We start from the raw sequence: 18,418 nt of genomic DNA, 5'->3' as shown, positions 1-18,418 counted from the left end.
GCGTTATGGTCGAGGAGAAGAGATTTTGGATTAATGGGAGTATAGTGTTGTGTTTGTTTTATTCTTACACTCTGGCTACACCATTTAATGCGGTTTTGGGTCCCATTTGGCTCTTGTATAGTTTCCGGAGATTTTGATTGCCGCAGCTCAACATAGTTCCAATTGACTAATTTCTTATGTGGGTTCTGGTCAAAAATGGTAGATGGTATTCCTAGGAGTGACCGTTTTCTGCATTATAAAGTTGGTCACTTTGAAGACCTTGTCGTGTTAGTGGGATCACTTTTATCCGACCCAAAAACTAATTTCATGAATTGGTTAATTGGTTAGTGACTCGTATGAGTCCAAGGTAATCCGAATGATTCATGGGAAGATTCACCTTGGTGTAATGTTGTTACTGATGTACTCTTTCCATTCCTAATTAATAGTCTGGTTTTGTTTTTAAAAAAAATTAAAAAAAATTAAGAGAATTAATCATTGAAAATGGTCCTCATGATACTTGTCAATAAAAGAAGTGAAGTCAAATGGTCCCCACAACACTTGCCAGCAAAAGAAGTAAATTGAAATGGTCCACCTGACACCTATCATCAAAAGATGTTAAGAGAAAAATGGTCCCAGAAAATTAAAGTAACATTTGACTTTCATAATTAGGAAACCCACCTATTTTTTTGAAACATCTAAATATAGAAACCAACCTATTATTTAGAAATGGAGTGAATAGGATTTTATAACCAAAACCTCACTTGTATGGAGGGATTTTGGGTGAAAACACAACCGGAACTGGGAACAAACAACAGCAGCTACACACTTTTTCTAATTTCACTTTTATTATATAAGCAAATTTGTTCCCGGTACATCCTCAACTGTTGAGATTGAGATATAACTTGACAATAATAAGAAAGAGATTGAGATATAACTTGACTATAATAAGAACATTACATGTTTATGCCATAAATTAGTGATCACAAGATTCGCATTTCAACCAACAATCACATCGATTGAAAAGGCCCTTGTAGCCAAATCCAATATCCCTCTATTCCAATTCATTCCAGTGATCCACATATTCATAAGAAAATTCTTCATGCAGAACGGCAACAAAACTTATGCATGCTCAATAAAACACCAATTATTTGTAGACAGGGTTACACTCATACCCGTGGGAACAGCACCTATTCATAAATTAATTTCTTAGTACAGAAAGCTCGGATAAGACCCTTTAATTTACTTCAGCCAAGTAACTTACTTCATTCAAATGTACATCTGCGCATGACAGCATTCAAATAGCGTTGTTGTCTTTATCACCTTCTCCTATCCTCATGGAATCAAGTAATGATTTCCCGTCAAGTTTATGGGAAACATATTTCTTCAAATAATCCAGATGCCCAATTGTTCTGAACATGGCAGGTGTTGCTGGTGTGATCATGCGAAGTATGGGACCTATTTCCCTATCGAGTTTAAGGTTATGAAATGTTGCAACTGATAGCCTCTCCTTTGTTAAATTTATTGTTGCTCTGTGTTCCACGCTGCGGTAAATCCCATTACTCATTATCTGTTAAAAGGTAACAAGAAATAATTAATAGCCAAAACTCGGTAGACGTCCAAGGCTTGGATAATTGGATTTCATTAGATCTTTGTACCTCCAAAGTATCTCCAATGTTCACTACAAAGGCATTAGGTAGAGGTTTAATTGGAACCCATGATTTTTCTTTTTTAATCTGTAATCCATCCACTTCGTTGAGTTGAAGGAGGATCGTCAAACCACCAGAATCTGAATGTGGTGATAAGCCGATGACGTGCTCGGGTTGAGGACAAGGTGGATAATAGTTCATCCTCATTGCCTGTACCCCGACTTCAAAAGATTCTGCCATGACGTTAGTCTCCATTTGTAAAGCCTTCTCCATCGACTTAATGAGATCCATGCTAAGTTTGTCCAACTCAAATGAGTAGGATTCCATTGTTTCCCTGAATAAAGAGATCAACCAGCCAGTTATTGAATCCTAAGTGCACGCCACCTCAAAAGCTTTACATTTTAAGATATGCTTACAAGGTCAAGGTGCATGATTAGTACAATAATATCATGTCAAAAATGTGGGTGACAGAGAACTAACCTGAGAGGTAGGAGGAGTTCGGGAAATAGCCGAGGCTTCCTCAAATGATGGGGAAGAGTGAACACGAAAAACATATCTGCCCAATCAAGATTCTGGTCTTCTGATTGAACAAAGTGTTGTCCAAAGCCTTCAAGATCCCCTTATTCCTGCCAAAATTTCTTCTTCTCATCCATTGGAAGATTAAAGAAATCTTGAAATTCTGATTTCACTTTCTCCATCAATAAAAAGTCAACTCCATGGTTTACCACCTACAACATAAACTCTAATTACTTCTTAATCATTAAAAACACTTGCTTGCAGTAACGATTTTAAGTTGGTAAATCCAGGCCATAAATAATTGATATTCATCAACATCCTAATTCTTACGGACAGATAAAAGAAAATCATACACGATCATAACTTAAGTGTTACATACATGAAAGAAACCCCATTCTTTGCAAGCAGAGTGAAGCTTCTCCAATTCTAACTCTCCAATAACGGATTCTGGAGAAACTAAATTCTGCAAATCAATAACAGGTATGGCTTCATCTATCATAGACACACCAGAGAGATCAGTCAACTGCTCCAGATCATTCCGTATGTATCGAGCTGGAACTTCCGCAGGTAATTGTTTGGCCAATTCGTGAACACTAGGTACAAACAGAGAACCACCAAGCTTTACTGGTTTTGGTGTCTCCATGAATTTTTAATATACCTTCCTCCTAATCGGATTGATGAAACTCCTCTTCCTCTGTTTCAGAATATGGACTCAGTCGCTATCTCCAATAGGCTGTCTGTCTTTTTGTTCCACCTACGTTTTGATGGCTTCTTCGGCGGAGTGTTAAAAAAGTAGTAATCGGATATTTGTCCCTATTTTTAACGGGTTTCACAAATATCCTTATTCCACAATAACTATATCCCTCTCCATCTAAAAGCCCATAAGGGGTCAATAACATGTTTTTTATTTACATATTCACCCTCCCCACATAATAAATCGTTTATATACTCTTCTTCTTTGTTTCCATCAAAAACAGAAATCGCTCCCACCACCACCACCACTCTCGATCGCCTCCACCACAACCGGCACTACAACCTCTGTTACCTCCGCCGCCATATCAATAGATCTATTGCGCTTTATATGTTCGTTTTTCTACCATTTTTGCTGCTGTTGTTGATGACGATGGGGGTAGTGGAGGAACATATCAGATCTATGTTAGCCAATTCATCCAAATGATTTTTCTTACTAGATTCGTAATCTTTTGTTCCATTAATTGATGATGGTGGTCACGGTGGCGGTTGTGGTGGAGTAGGATATCAACTCTCCTCCTTGTCGTGGTGGCGGTGATGGCGGAGGATATTAAATCTATGTTTTTATTACAAGGTATGAAATATATTGATTCAATGAGTTTAGTTTCTTAATTAGAAGTTCTTCTTCTTCTCAATAGACAATAACAATCTCAATTAAATGTTATAAACTACAGCAATTAGTTTTGATAGATTGGGATCGAAAGATGATTTATTCTGTATATGCTTATATTGATATTTGAAATCTGGATCTATAGTTAAAGATTGTTGACACTACAAAAAATCCTAGCAAAGACCACTAAAATCTGGCAACTGCCTCAAAAAATTAGTTGCCAAATGCTTTCGGAACTACTCAACGACAACTAGTAGTTCTTATATACTTCGGCAACAAGTTGATCGCAACAAAGAAATGGCAACTACATGAAATATGCTAGTAGCCTAATGTTTTCGAAACTAGGAAAAGGAAACTGCTAGTTTCTATATACTTCGGCAACAAGTTCATCACAACTAGTGTTTTCATTAGTTGCCAAAAACGTCAGCAACAAACATATGCCAACTTACTAAAACGCGCAAGTAGCCCCATGTCTAAGCAACTAATCTTCGACAATTTACCAATTGCCTAGTTTCCTAAGCCTTTGGGAACTAAGCGCCAGCAACCTCTAATTGCCAAAGGTTTGAGCAACACAATAACACCAACTATATTATGTTAATTGTTATGTTAAGCCTTATCCGACCACTAAAACTCAACAATTACACGATTTTTTTCCTTGTAATTTTAACAAGATCATTACTAAAATTAATAAAAATTATTATCATATGCAGTAACAACTGTAACATATAAATTTTTCATACATTTATAGATAATGAAAAGGTGATAAAAGAAAAGCTGGAACAACACAGTTGAATTGATGTACCAAACTTCCTAACCAAATGTCGTAGTGTACACTTTGGACAACATCAAACAAAGAAGCTCATAGCATTTCTTGAACATTGTAAAAAGACGTCAAATTAAGATGGAAAAAATCCGGAGATTGATACAGGATAAATGGTAGGTCGAATGCATTGTCTAGAAAAAACATAAATAACAAGAAAGCCCAGTGCAAGAACTACTCACAGTATTTCTTTCAGTATATCACTGCAGAGCGCATATCTTATCAGCTGGGTCCTGCCTATAGCTTCTCACTTGCTTTGCCTTTTCCTGGATCAAGGAACAAAGGGCCCCTATGTATTAGATGAGACGCTTAAGAAATATCAGTGCACCTTTTTTTCAAAGGTTAACGAAGTATTTGACATTTCACCTTTGTATCAATAAATCCAGTAAAACTACTAAAACATTTTAATATGTTGGAAAATCATACAGACTCCACAGACATCTGTGCATAAATCTTAAGATCCATTCCAAGTAGAACGAAATGTTCAAGTAAAGTTAGAAAGAAGATTTGGTAGAAACTAACAAGAATGTTCAAAATGATTAATGTGGGCAATAACCACCTGAAACAACCCAAGGCCATGACCAAACCAACAAATCAAAATGATTAGGCTGTATCTTCCTGAAATTGAAAATGAATGACTTCGCATTAGCAAATTGACATAACCACAGAACACGGAATAATATCAAAACAATGATGCTATAACCACACTAGTCTACTCCCTGATTTCAATAAATGATACAGCCACAAACAACATCAAGCTTAACCACTGAAATTCTTTCAATACGACTAGCGTTCGCTCTTGCATTTTTGAAAAACAGCTCTAGATATTGAGAGGCAGTAGGACCTCTCTTAGCAAGATATGTTCCAAATCTCTTCAAGGTTAGAATCATGAGCATCCATAGATTTACAAATTCCAAAATTGATCAGATAACATTTCAAAATATACCAATCAGATAAATAGGATAAAACACAAAATGTGTACGTTTTTTGCACTCAATTCCTTAACAAAGGTTCAACCACAGACTAATTCCGAATGCAATCGTCTCATGTAAAATGTGTACAACACAACCCTAGTTCCTCAAATACTTAACTATAAACAAAAATGAAAAAAATGGAGAAAATTAATATCATTCCCGTTATAGGATTAATCAAAAAATTGTTTCATAAGTGAGTAAAAAGAGACCGGCGCCCAAAGAAATAAGAAATGTTTATGAGACCAATTAATATCTAGCTTTCAATAATATCACTTATGAACTGGACTGGAGATCAGAAATCTCTGCTTACACAAAGATTTCGTGGTTCAAACCAGGGCCCCATCTTTTTCATCACGATAACTACTGTTGGAAAGCAATCCACAACATTAGCAAGTGAGACATTATCTCAAACAGTTAACACAGATCAAAATGATGAAAAAGATTAGCTCAAAGGAGGGGGGGTGAAGGAAAATTACCCCAAATTTGTGATTAGTTTCAGCTGCATATGGATATCCAGACATCTAAATCCTTCAAACATCCCATTAGCAAATTGATAATATTACAGAACACTTAGATGCAACCATAGAAAATAAATACTACAAAAGTGTTCAACAATTGATTGAAGAAAAATGTTACTGAAATCGAAATCAAAAGGCAGCATTGTTTCTATTGTCTAAGTTGTATTAACCTGCGCTTGGTCTTGGTCCTTTTATCTCAATAATCGAATGGTTGAAATGCTCATCACAACTTCGAAATGAGTTTGTTTGAAGAAAAACATTACTGAAATCAAAATAAAAGTTGAAATGATCATTTCAACAATTTGTTTAATTGTCCTGCGACTGCAAGCGTCTCATCCTTTCAGCAAGCTCCTTGTATCTCAATATTCCCTGCAGAAACAAACAAACTACGAATCAGAAATCCAACAAAACATCAAAACCCAATTACAGAGATCAAAGCACACTACTTTTAACTCGTTTCTATATAATCACTGTAGAAGGCGTGAGCATAAAATCCACAAAACAAACAAGGAATAATGAGTGAAAAATTGATGTAATATGCATAACATATGTGAAGTTTATATGCAGCCACACAAAAATGAGCAGTTAGGAACCAAATCCCCACATTAGTTAGCTAAATCATGACACAAAGATGGCAATTAATGCCTCACAAAATTCTCCAGTTTATCTTTTAACCCTCTTTCAGGCGATTTCATTAAAATCCAACCTCTGTCTGAAACACAAATGGAATTCTTCGTATATTTACTTGACCAAATCTGAAAGAAAATCCATACAGTAATTTTGTCAAACAGCTTATAAGTATATAATAAATAGATATTTGCAATGTCAGAAACTTAAATTGAATTCGAACTTAATTGTCAGTAAAGAAACTAAATTCTCTGATAACTTCTCCAACAAAAATTTCTCCGTGTTTCTTCTCCATCAAGTGGAAACCCGACATCTTTTCTCACCATAGCATCAACTGCAACAAGGTACTTCGGAAGGAAAAGAAATTTGAAGTCGTTCGTATAAGTGAAGCAATAGTCATGGATAGAAAGAGTAGGCGAAACTGTACAAATAGGACTGTGTCTAGAACTTTTAGGTTTCAATTTTGGATTCCCACTCCAATTACACAGAAACTAGGGTACCAAGAATTGTCGGCATTTGTCTATGCCTCAGATTCTTTTGGCGGGACATTTAAATTGGCCGCCAAAGTTGCCGCCATGTTTCTTTAACCGGAAATTTGGCGCCTTACGAAATTGTGGCGGCAAAATTATATTGGACGGATAAGATGGCAATCCGCGTGACATATTTTGTTTGCTTCTATTGGCTAAAATGACATCATACGGATCTCCCATATATCTTTTGTGTGCAAATGTGATCTCCGCCAAACTGAGTGATGATGAACGGATGAGATGACAATCCGTATGATATATAGGCCACGATCTCTATTGGGCGAATAAATAACACACGGATTCTTGTTAATATTTTGTGTGTGAATTTTTTGTATTCGTAAAGAATTGATACTGATCGGTACCGAATTCAGATTGTTGGTATCATCACCCAATGATTTTAGTACTTTGATATCGGCATCTTTTATGTGAACTGACTGATAATCATTTTTGTTCGATTTATTGGACATGCTTAGCATTTACATAAGATGATTCCAAGATTTCTCCGTCTCTATGACTCGAACGGTCTCATAATTTTATTTTAAAAAATCTAGATAAATCAGTTTTAAGACATATCGTCGACTCTAAGATAATTCAAATTTGGGGATAATTCGTGCAACTTTAAAATATTACTTCAATCTCACTGGATTTTTGTAGTGATTTACTGAATTTGATCTCACAATAGATTTATATGTACGTCTCTATAATTTTCCCATACTTTTTTACTTTGTCTAAACTTATTTGACATTCTCAAAGATATACATAAGTTGATGGTGATTTATTGTTCGAATTTACATCAAAACACCTTGTATAATAAAAAGATAAACTCTAAATTATATGACCAAACCATTTTCACAAATCCCCCACCACCACACTTCTTTTTCTTACATCTCTAAGTTTCACAATCTTCCTCGAGAAAGATTCATCCAACTTTGTGGTCACATAAGTCAATTTCAAGAAAAATCATCCATTTTTCAACTTGCTCGTCCTTACTCATTATGCATAAAAATCTATACAATTAAATTCCAAGAAAGATTCATCCAAATATATAATTCTTTTTATCTTATTTGATATGCTTAGGGATTCACACCCATCCATATTACTTGTTCTATCTTCCCCGATATGCTTAGAGATTTAAACAAGTTAATAAGTATAGCGAGGCCAGTGACGTACCTGTGAGAGGGCTAACTGGGGCTTTAGCCCCGGTCGCCCTCCCGGTCCACAAGCCTAATTTTCGATGTTTCGCAAAATATTAGATTAACCATGTGTATTAGCCCGGGTCTAAAATCAAAAATTCGCCCTCTTGGATCCGTCCCTGAGCGAGGCTATTAATGGGTTTTGTCCTTATGACACTACCCCAATGATACCTGTAGAACACTTATCCTTAACCGACATATCTTATGTGGATGCACTAGGAGTCAACCGTGACTTTGTCCATAACATGAGGGAGATAAGACTGTTGTATCTCAAAAGGATGTTCTAGGAGTCTGTAATGAGGCCTAGGGGAAGAATGGTCAGTGTATGTTGTGGGGATAATTTAGGAACTATTCAAAGGCTCGGGTAAGATAAGTCGTGGTATACAGTAGACATGCCCGGTTGTATCTCCGGGGAATGTACTCGGAATCAGTCTCTGAGCTCATATAGGGGTGAACGTCGTACTTAGCGATCATGGTTGAGATTAAGTTTTTTGTAGCAAGGGACTAACGGGGGAATAGCTTGTCTTTTAACAACGAGGGATAAAATCAAGGGTACACTTGTCTTTTCGCGACGAGGATTATAGTCAGACTTGAGCTTGAGTTTTGGAGGAAAGGGTTGTAGTTATGGATGAACTTGATTTTTAGTGACAAAGGCTATAGTCAGGGATGAACTTGACTTTTGGTGAGGAGGGTTGTGGTTGAGGCCGAACTTCGTCTTTTGGCAATAAGGGCTGAGGTCGAGGCCGAACTTCATCTTTTTGAGACGAGGGTTGCATTCCACCTTTGAAATATTCCTTATGCGTTGAGGAAACCCCAAAATGGTCGTTTGTGCTCTTTCTGATCGAATTTTAGCAAAATGACCATGTTATCCCCGATACGATACTTGATGACAATAACTGTTTTATCCCTGATATGTAAAAATACAAATTTATCCCTGACCTAAACATTTACCTTAGGCGACTATTTTACTCTTCGTCCAACTTTCACCATTTACAAAAAAAAAAAAATCTCAAATCATGTGGTCTGATACTACATAGTTGCTACAAGTTAGTACGAAATTCGTAGGTTGGGTATATGTCGTTTTCATATGATAAAACATATACTTATCTTACATTCAGAAAAATAATTTATTCTAGCATGACCGTTAGATCATCCGAATGGTACCCGTTTCATTGATTTTGGTACCCGCCTTTAGTAAAGTTGTGATTTTGGGTATAATGAAATTTTAATTCTTCAAAAAAAAATAAATTAACAAGTCGAAAGTTCGATTCTTTTTTCAGAAAAAAAATTCAACTATTTTTTATACAGCCCTTTCAGTTCATTATTCATATTTCGTATTTCCCTTTAAAGCCGACGACAACTTTCTAAATTATTTTCATTTGTATACTTAATTCTCATTCTTATTATTGTTTTTGAATTTTTTTTCACGAAAGATACGAAATGAACTGTCGAGTTTGAATCTTCACTCCTTTTATAAGTGCAAAACAGTGGCACATAAAAAAAACTACTAAATTGCACAATCTATTTTTTCTATCATCTCCTTTCGTTCCCTTTTTATGGGACAAAATGAAGTGCACAGAGAAAAAAATAACAAAATTGCACCGCCGTATCTTTTATACTAATTGAGACACGTTGCAAGAAACACGTCTATAGACCAATAGTATACCACCGATCATAGTGGTGTTTGTTTACACGTGATAGTAGTTAGCCATTAGATAACTAGTCATTAGATCTTCTTCTACCGATCACTTGGGCCTCTGTTTTAGTATAGGCATCTAGGCTGCTACAGCCTATCATGACTTTACAGATATATCCAACCTAGTTACATTAAAACTAAGAGATGAACACGTGGGTTCCGCACATGTTACAAGTCGCACCCGTTCATCTTTATGTTTAGCCATCCGAGAACTCAAAAGAGTATATAACCAAAGAAGATAGCGAAACTTAAAACCCTAATTCCTATCTCTGCCTCCACTCTCACTCTCACCTCTCCTCTGTCTGTCCGCCTCCTCCCTCCCCTCGCTCATAGAAAACTAACAATACAAAATATGAACCTTAACTCGATTTCTTTTTAAACACATCATCTGTCCCAAATCGAGATGAAAAAGAAAAAAATCAGAAAAACCAAATATCGATTGCATCAAATATTGATGGCCAAGATTTCTGATACTCAAAATTGGTACTGATTAGAGATGCTATGCTTTAAAAAAAAAGATGATAATCTCTCGTGAAGAAGAAAGATACCCAAGTTTTTCAATAACAAAGAGTTCCATAATCAGTTTTGAATTTAGGATTTCCCTAAACTAATACTCAATAGCTATGCTACATCGATCTATAAAAGCACCGGAATGATTGGGTTTTATCGACGGAGGTGTATATGACTACTACGTACTCTAATGGAATTAGATACTGGGAATACAGAGTCTTATTCTTGAAATTTGAGAAGGGCCAATTTCGTAGTCAGATGGATCAGCCACAAAATATTGTTGTTAAACAATGTAAACTTACTGGTGGTAATCCTCTTTCTCAGGAAATGGTAAGAATTTTTTTTCTATTTGTGTTGTAATTTTTGGATTTACAGCACATTTATGAGTAATTAATGTAAAAGATTGAAACTGTCTCAAAAACTAGTTATTGGAAGGGCTACTAGGGAAGACGCATAGCATGATATTGGTCTGTTCATGACATTGTTGGCTAAACTTGTATAGTTGGTTGGTGAGTGCAGTGGATCTTTTAAAAAAATGACTACTTTCAACATGTTTGGAATACTGGCTTTCGTATGGTTTTTAGTAGATATTATGCAGTAAATTTTTTGAAGTTCACCAACAATGCAACATGGTCATTGCTAATTGTGTTGTCCTAAATGGTAATTGTTAGTATGACCTCTGAAAAGGCTGAAATTTGTGCATGAATGAAAATATTGTGGTTGATTTTTTTATTCTGTAGTTCTTGACCATCGTTTGTAAAATATTTACTGGATTTTCCTTTTTTGTGTGGTTTTCCTATTGCAGTACATATCTTATTCAGGACCTTTTGTTTGCGAAAATTGTTATTAGCGGGACAGACCCTGCATCTAAAATTGGGCGCTTGATTACGTTTGTTCCAGCTGAACAAGCAGAATTGTACCATCAGATTCAGATCAGACTGATCAGTTATTTGTCTTTGTTTTTTCTCTTTTTCATGGAATGTTTAATGTCATTTTCAAAGTATATCATCTCATAGTTGTAACTGAAATAATAAATGTATTTATCAATAATAAAAAAAATATTTTTTGAATTAACTTTTCCGTGTAGTTTATTTGTTCCATTTTTTTAATTCAATTTTTATATTGACCGTTGTCTTGAAGACCAAACCTCGTGTAACCTAGGAATTTGTATTGGTCTGAACTTTGACCGACTGAACATTCGTTTGTTTTGAACTTGTAGTAATACCTAATTCCAATTCCCAGTTTGTTGTTGCACCGCAACTTAGAAATCTGCATTGTTTGACGTTTGACCAATTGGACATTTATTGTTCTAAACTTCCATAGCGGTAAAGCGATTTCAATTCCCAGTATGCTGTTGCGGTTTACAATGTGTTATTGTTGATCTTATAATCTTGGTTGTGGAATGATTTGGGAAGCAGCTTCCAACTACTAATGTTGGTTGTTGAATGATTCGGTAACTATTCGACAACTACAACTTGGTTGCTTTAACCTACCCAATTACGAAATCACAATATTTGGCTACTAACAATTTAATTACTAAATAGATTCACAACAAGATGTAAATTTAGTTGTCATATTGTTTGGCAAGTACTTGACAACTACTAGAACTTAGCTGTTAGAATATTTCGCAACTAACTCACAACTGAGAAATCTAGTGGGTCTTATCTAATGTAATTAACAAATAATGTATTTGGCTATTACGAATTAAGTTGCCAAAAGTTATCATAGCAACTAGAATTTTTTAGTAGTTGCCTTTGCATTTGGAAACACCCCATACGACAACTAAAGCCCCACAACTACAATTACTTGCCTTTTTGTTTGGCAACTAAAAACTCGTATTAGGCAACTAAACTAGTATGGTTGCTAATGCTCGGGTTTTTTGTAGTGTGATTTTGATGTATAAATTTTTGATTTTCTGGTGGTGGTGGCGACCGCAAGTGTTATTGTTGGTGAATGTTGTTGCAACGGTGTTTTCAATTTGGTTCAGATGGTTCGAATTGGTGTTGAAGCTTCATATAAGACAGCGACGGTTGCTGCTATGGATTATAAATGGTGGTTGATGGTTACTGCAATGAAGGAGATGAAGTTATTGTTGTTTATGAAGCTACATGTGAAGATCAATTAGTGTTGTTTATATGTTTTTATGCGATCAATTGTTGTTGCTGACTCAATTTTTTATGGGATCAACTATGGTTGTTTATCCATTTATGGGATCAACTCTTGTTCTTGACCCAATTTTTTATGGGATCAACTACGGTTGTTGATCCAATTTTTTATTGGATCAACTACTGTTGTTGATCCTTTCAACTCTTGTTGTTGACAATATTTACTTGGATAAGTATAATCATGCTAGCATTTTAAATGATGCTTGTAGTTTAAATCATGTAAATTTCTTCCAATGTTGAACTTGTGGTGCAATGGTAGCATGACTGACTCCATGTCAGATGATGCGTGTTCGATTCACGCCAACTTCACTCCATTTACATGGATCAACTACCATTGTTGATCCCAAAAATTGGATCAACTTCTACTGTTGATCCTTTTTTTTTGGATCAACTACCATTGTTGATCCCCTAAATTGGGTCAACTTCTACTGTTGGTTCTATTTTTATTTGGATCAACTACTGTTGTTGATATAAAAATATCTGAACCAGTGGTGGTGGCTGCGGCGGCGGACTAATGGTGGTGGCGACGATGAATTAGTGGTGGTGGAGGACTGGTGGTGTAATGGTGGTGGTGAAGGAGTGGTGGTAGAATATTAGTGGTGGTGGCAGTTGGTAGGTGATGGTTGTTGAACGGTGATGGAGGAATGGTAGTTGAATGTTGGTGGTGGTGGTGCTAGTGGTGGTGGTAGAGGAAGAAATTTGTTGCATTTTAAAATAAAAAAAAATTATACGTGGAAGATATTAAAGGAAACTAATTTTAAATGGATATGATTATTCAAAAATAGGAACATATTTATTATTGTATAAGGATATATTTATTGGGTGTCAAAAATAGGAACATATAATTAATATACCCAAAAAAAAATGGTTACACTATAAACAAGCAACTTTTGGGTTAGTAGTCAATAGTGCTTTGCAACTACCGAGTCACATGCGTCATGGACGATTTGTTTTTTCTGACTTTCTACGCCGCCTACCTACTCATTTTGAATTTACTTCTCCTTTAACCTTGTTGACTACAAATATCTCATGTTTGGAGATGAATATGAACCTTAATAGAGTGCTTTTTTGTTTTAAGATTCTATTACTTGTTCTTATTACGACGAGATACTCCAATCACTAATGCGCCCTCTCTACGACGAGATACTCCAATTACTAATGCGCCCTCTCTAGTCTAGTCTAGCCTATATAAAGTGTACATAATTAAATTGGAACAGAGATAACCAAGGGCGGCTTTACATATTTAGAGAACAGATTTGCCTCGCTCTCTTTGCATATCCTCATTCGGCTTAACTTGTGTCAATATTTTCATCTCATACCAAGTAACCAAGATGGTAAATGAGAATTTTATTAAAACGGAATCACTGATACAAACCCTACTATTCAACTAAACACAACTGTACCTAATATATAGATAGAGTTCAACTATAAGGGCAAAAATAAAGACCGAGCAATTAGGGATATGAAAACTAATTGGGGATGGAGGAAAAGGACAAAAACTAGATTCAAATATCAAATTAGGGTCACCCCTTATCTAAGTATTTTATATAATTCCTAATCTACCCCTCATTAATCATGTTTAGTGGTTAATAATAATTAGTTATGTTAATGGATTAGTTTGAAAATGATTTATAGAAATTTTTAGCATTTTGGAGAGATTAGAATTTAGAAGTATGAATGTTGGGTTCAAAAATTTTGGTTGAGATAAGTGATCATACTGACCAAAGAGATGCCTCTGAGTCTTCAAAATTAATGTTGAATCTTCTCCATATGTAACTTTGGATTCACCATGACTGCACCTGCAAAACATCCTGTCGGCATTATATAACTATGAATACCATACCGGAACAACCCAAACCGGCATTGGTATTAATAGTTATATCAATGCCGGCACACCAACACAGTGTTTTCTGGTAATGAAATTCAAAACCTATTTTGTTTTGAAATTTCCTGGTTTCAATCAGTCCACTGTTGTCACAGTAAGTTGATTCTCGAGCATGCCGATACTGCTAACGGCATAGTATGTTTCTTAAATTTCTATGCCGGCACATGATGTAAAGTATCCAGAAACTTGATTTTTTTTCACTTGACTACCGGCATTGATAGATTCATTTCGAGCATGCCGGCATTTCGGTTACGGCATTGAATGTTAGTTACCAAGCATGCCGGCACCATTTTTCGGCATGGTATTCATCACTTCCGGCTATGTAAAAAAATTTATTTCTGACATGGTCTTCATCACTACCGGCATGGAATTCATCGCTACCGGCATGGTCTTCATCATTTCCGGCATGGTCTTCATCACTACCGGCATGGTCTTCATCACTTCCGGCAAGGTCTTCATCCCTACCGGCATGGTCTTCATCAATTCCGGCATAGTCTTCATCACTTCCGAGTGTAAAAAAAAATTGTTTTCAAAGTGGAGAATATTTAGGTTTCAAATCCCTAACCCTAACGAGAATGCCGGTAGTGAAGATGGAAATGGGGATATGATTTTGTTTTTTGATTTTAAGTTATTAAATTTTTATTTTTTAAAGGGTATTTTAGTATTTTCGACCCCAAAAACATCCCTTAGCAGTCACTATTGGTTGGGGGAAGTAATTCATATCCCCAGTTAGTTTTGATATCCCTCAATTGTGCGTCCAAAATAAAACCACTTGTGTATCTTCTATTTCTATCAACCGAAGAAAGTATTACTTTGCTAATTGACCATCATACTAACTCCACAAGATTATTCCCATTGCCACAAGCGGACTCGCCAGAATCAAATAACAGAGAAGCCTCTGCAATATCTTTAGCCTTCAAAGACATATTCAAAGTCAAAAATAGAGACATTAGTAAATGTTACTCGCTCCATAAGGTATAATACCTACAAATTTTTCCCCGTGATTCAAGATTTTTTTTTGGGTACCTTGATACCCGAAATCCACATCGGGACTCAACATCTATAATGTTGAATTCATAAATTAGTTACAGAACTTTCCCGAGTCCTGTGAAAGTGATAACTAACCCAAATATAGACCTGGGCACTTTGAGGACCCTGCTGTGTTAATTCTATTCATTCAATGACAACGGCCGCAGCACGTAGCCTTATTGTCTTCATCACCTTTTGTTGCGCCAAAACGTGTGGAAGCTGTTAAGTCTGCATTGCTACAATGGTACTCCAATATTTCCAAAAACACAATCACACACACAAGAAAAACAAGTGTTTAACGAGGTTGAATTCTCAGAAAAGAATAAGCAATTTTACATATCAGCGTATAGGATAGAGCATTGTACAAAGCGGTTGCAGCGTATAGGATAGAGCACTATACAAAGTGGTTGAAAGATAAGCTGAGTTTCTAGTGTACTTCTACTAGGTTCTCCCTATGTCTTTTTTGTACGTATCAATAAGACTAGACACATTCATTAACAAGGATTACTTTTCCTACAAGTATAGGGTTTCTAACTTAATTCTAAGAGACAAATTAACCTCTTTAAGTCCTTATACTAAGGACACAAGTATTGGTTTCCTAAATTTACTAGACTTTTTAATCCAGTCTCCTTGATCGACCTACCAACACCTCAGATCATTCATTCACGCCTGGGACAATCAATAGAAAAAATTACCTACATCTTCCAATGTCGGTAGCACCATCACTGACTTCCTACATATCCTCAATAGGAATCAAACCCAACCATAGTTCACTGAAATGGCCTTGATAAAAGGCCTCCACCAGTTTCCAAAGAACCCTTATCTCGGGCATCTACTGTTCCTTATCAAAATTCTAAAAATGACATTTTTGTTTTAGGAGAAATAGAGATGAAGGAAGGAGATGTAGAGACAAGAGGGATAACCATCATATTAGAGAGATAAGCAGTTTTATTACATAGGTTACATTATATACATATAAAGGGATAACTAGATGGATCGCACATACATGACAAATAGTGCTTTGAATGTATTTCTTCAAATGACGTCCTCTACTTGATGACTTGTGCCGAAATCCATCGCCTCATTAAAATTTTGACAACTAAAAACCTAGTGGGATAAAACCTTGGTACAATTCCTCACATGTAGTACTTCACATGTTATCCCGTACTTTACATGTAGTTTATCACATGCAATACGATCTTCAAGGACCGATTAGTCTAAGTTAATTACCTCGTTAAAACTTCGTCAACCCAGAGGGACAAAACTTGAACTAAAGAAAAATAGTATAATATTAAGTCAACTTGAAACATAGCTGGAGTCGAATATGTTGCATCATTAAAACCTTGACAAGGAAACCCCATTTGGGAAAAACTTGACGAATGGAAAAGAGTACAATGTGACAGATACAAGTAAAGGTGATCAGTTGCAGACGATCACTTTGTTCCGTTGAATTTGACTAGTTGCTTCACAACTCCTAAGGCAGAAAATCCTCGTGGGAAAGACAATAGCCTTAGTTAGGAAATTAATTCCCGGTGTTTGTTGTTGTCTCATTAAAAACCTTGCCGAGTAACAAAACCCTGTGGAAAAAAGAAACCTCGGTAAAGAAAAATAGTTCAACACACCATTCGATGCTCCCCCTGATATCAGACAATTTTCATTAGTATAATGAAGTCAAAAGAATTTTATCACACTTTACCTTGGTAACTTGAATGCTTATAGAACCATGTTGTTGAATCTAGAAGTTACGTTGCTTAACAGAGTATCGTGTTTTATTTTATTGATTCAGATATTTTCAGTAATATCGACACGATATTTATGTCTTCAACGTTCCACTACTTAATGTTTTTCGTGTTGTCTCGCTAAAAACCTTGGCGAGTAACAAAACCCTTTGGGAAAAACTATTCTCGATCGAAGGGAAAAATAGTACAACACTACTTCAACTTCGAAGTAAAATATGTCGATATCATATCCTTGGATACTCCCCCTGATATCGGCATCTCCTCATGATTACTTTCATAGTTTTTCCATACACTTCATTTAGTCATGTACTTTTCGAAACTAAATATCGGTAATGACCTAGAAAATAATCTACCATATCTCTCTCCGATTACTTTCGTTGGAGAAGAGATTATTGTTCCTTCATAATCAACAACTTTTGGATTGCACTTTCATTAGCATTCCTTTTAATGTCTTTGTAGGGATAAAACAAATTCATGTCAGTGGTTACTTTTAAGTATATGATTACGTTCATTATACCATTCCAATGACGCTGCGTTGGCGCTGAGCTATATCTAGCTAACAATTTCAACTTAGGATGTTGTATTTTGTCAAGTGTACAATATCTAAGTACAATAATGCGTGTGTTTCACTAAGATAGGGAAATTTCATCTCCCGACACATTTTTGTCATATTTCTTTAGACGAAATGGTCATTCATGTACATTTGAAACTCGACTAATCATGGGAGTGCTAGCAGGATGCATGTACTTGTTAAATTACCTGACAATGGACATATGCAAACTGGTGGAATAATATACTACAAGCTCGGTCTTCTAGTTCAGAACATAGATAACATCGAGATTTTCCATGATTTTCATCTCGAATTTAGATTTCAAATAACTTGTAAGATATGTTATTCCATTAAGAGTACTTATCATGTCCATGCCATTGACATAAATAACTATAATTTTGAAGCAGGAACTTATTTAATACGCATGTCACAAAACCTTACTTGTTTATCCCTTCTAAATCAACTAGTCACTTAGACGGGTATACCACATCCGCCTGATTGTTTAAATCAAAAAGTTAGTGTTCCAGTGTAACTACAAACACACTCCGTGGTTTAGAGTCATTCGACTTGGAAAGCAAAAGGCCATCATACACTTTTGCAAATATCTTTGAGTCTAAATATCCACAGATATAACCACGTCTACTACGTTTCAAGTTCTTTGGAAACTACCAAGCAAACTAATTA

At 35.7% G+C, this 18,418-nt stretch overlaps 1 pseudogene; it reads right to left on the bottom strand.

The window, feature by feature from the left end:
- Window positions 1-849: 849 nt before the first annotated feature.
- LOC113347637 lies at window positions 850-2,840 on the bottom strand (annotated as a pseudogene).
- Window positions 2,841-18,418: the final 15,578 nt, after the last annotated feature.

The sequence above is a fragment of the Papaver somniferum genome, chromosome 2, assembly GCF_003573695.1.
Source record: "Papaver somniferum cultivar HN1 chromosome 2, ASM357369v1, whole genome shotgun sequence".
Lineage (NCBI taxonomy): Eukaryota > Viridiplantae > Streptophyta > Magnoliopsida > Ranunculales > Papaveraceae > Papaver > Papaver somniferum.
The sequence above is the reverse complement of the archived record's forward strand: the minus strand, read 5'-3'. Positions and strand labels throughout refer to the sequence as shown.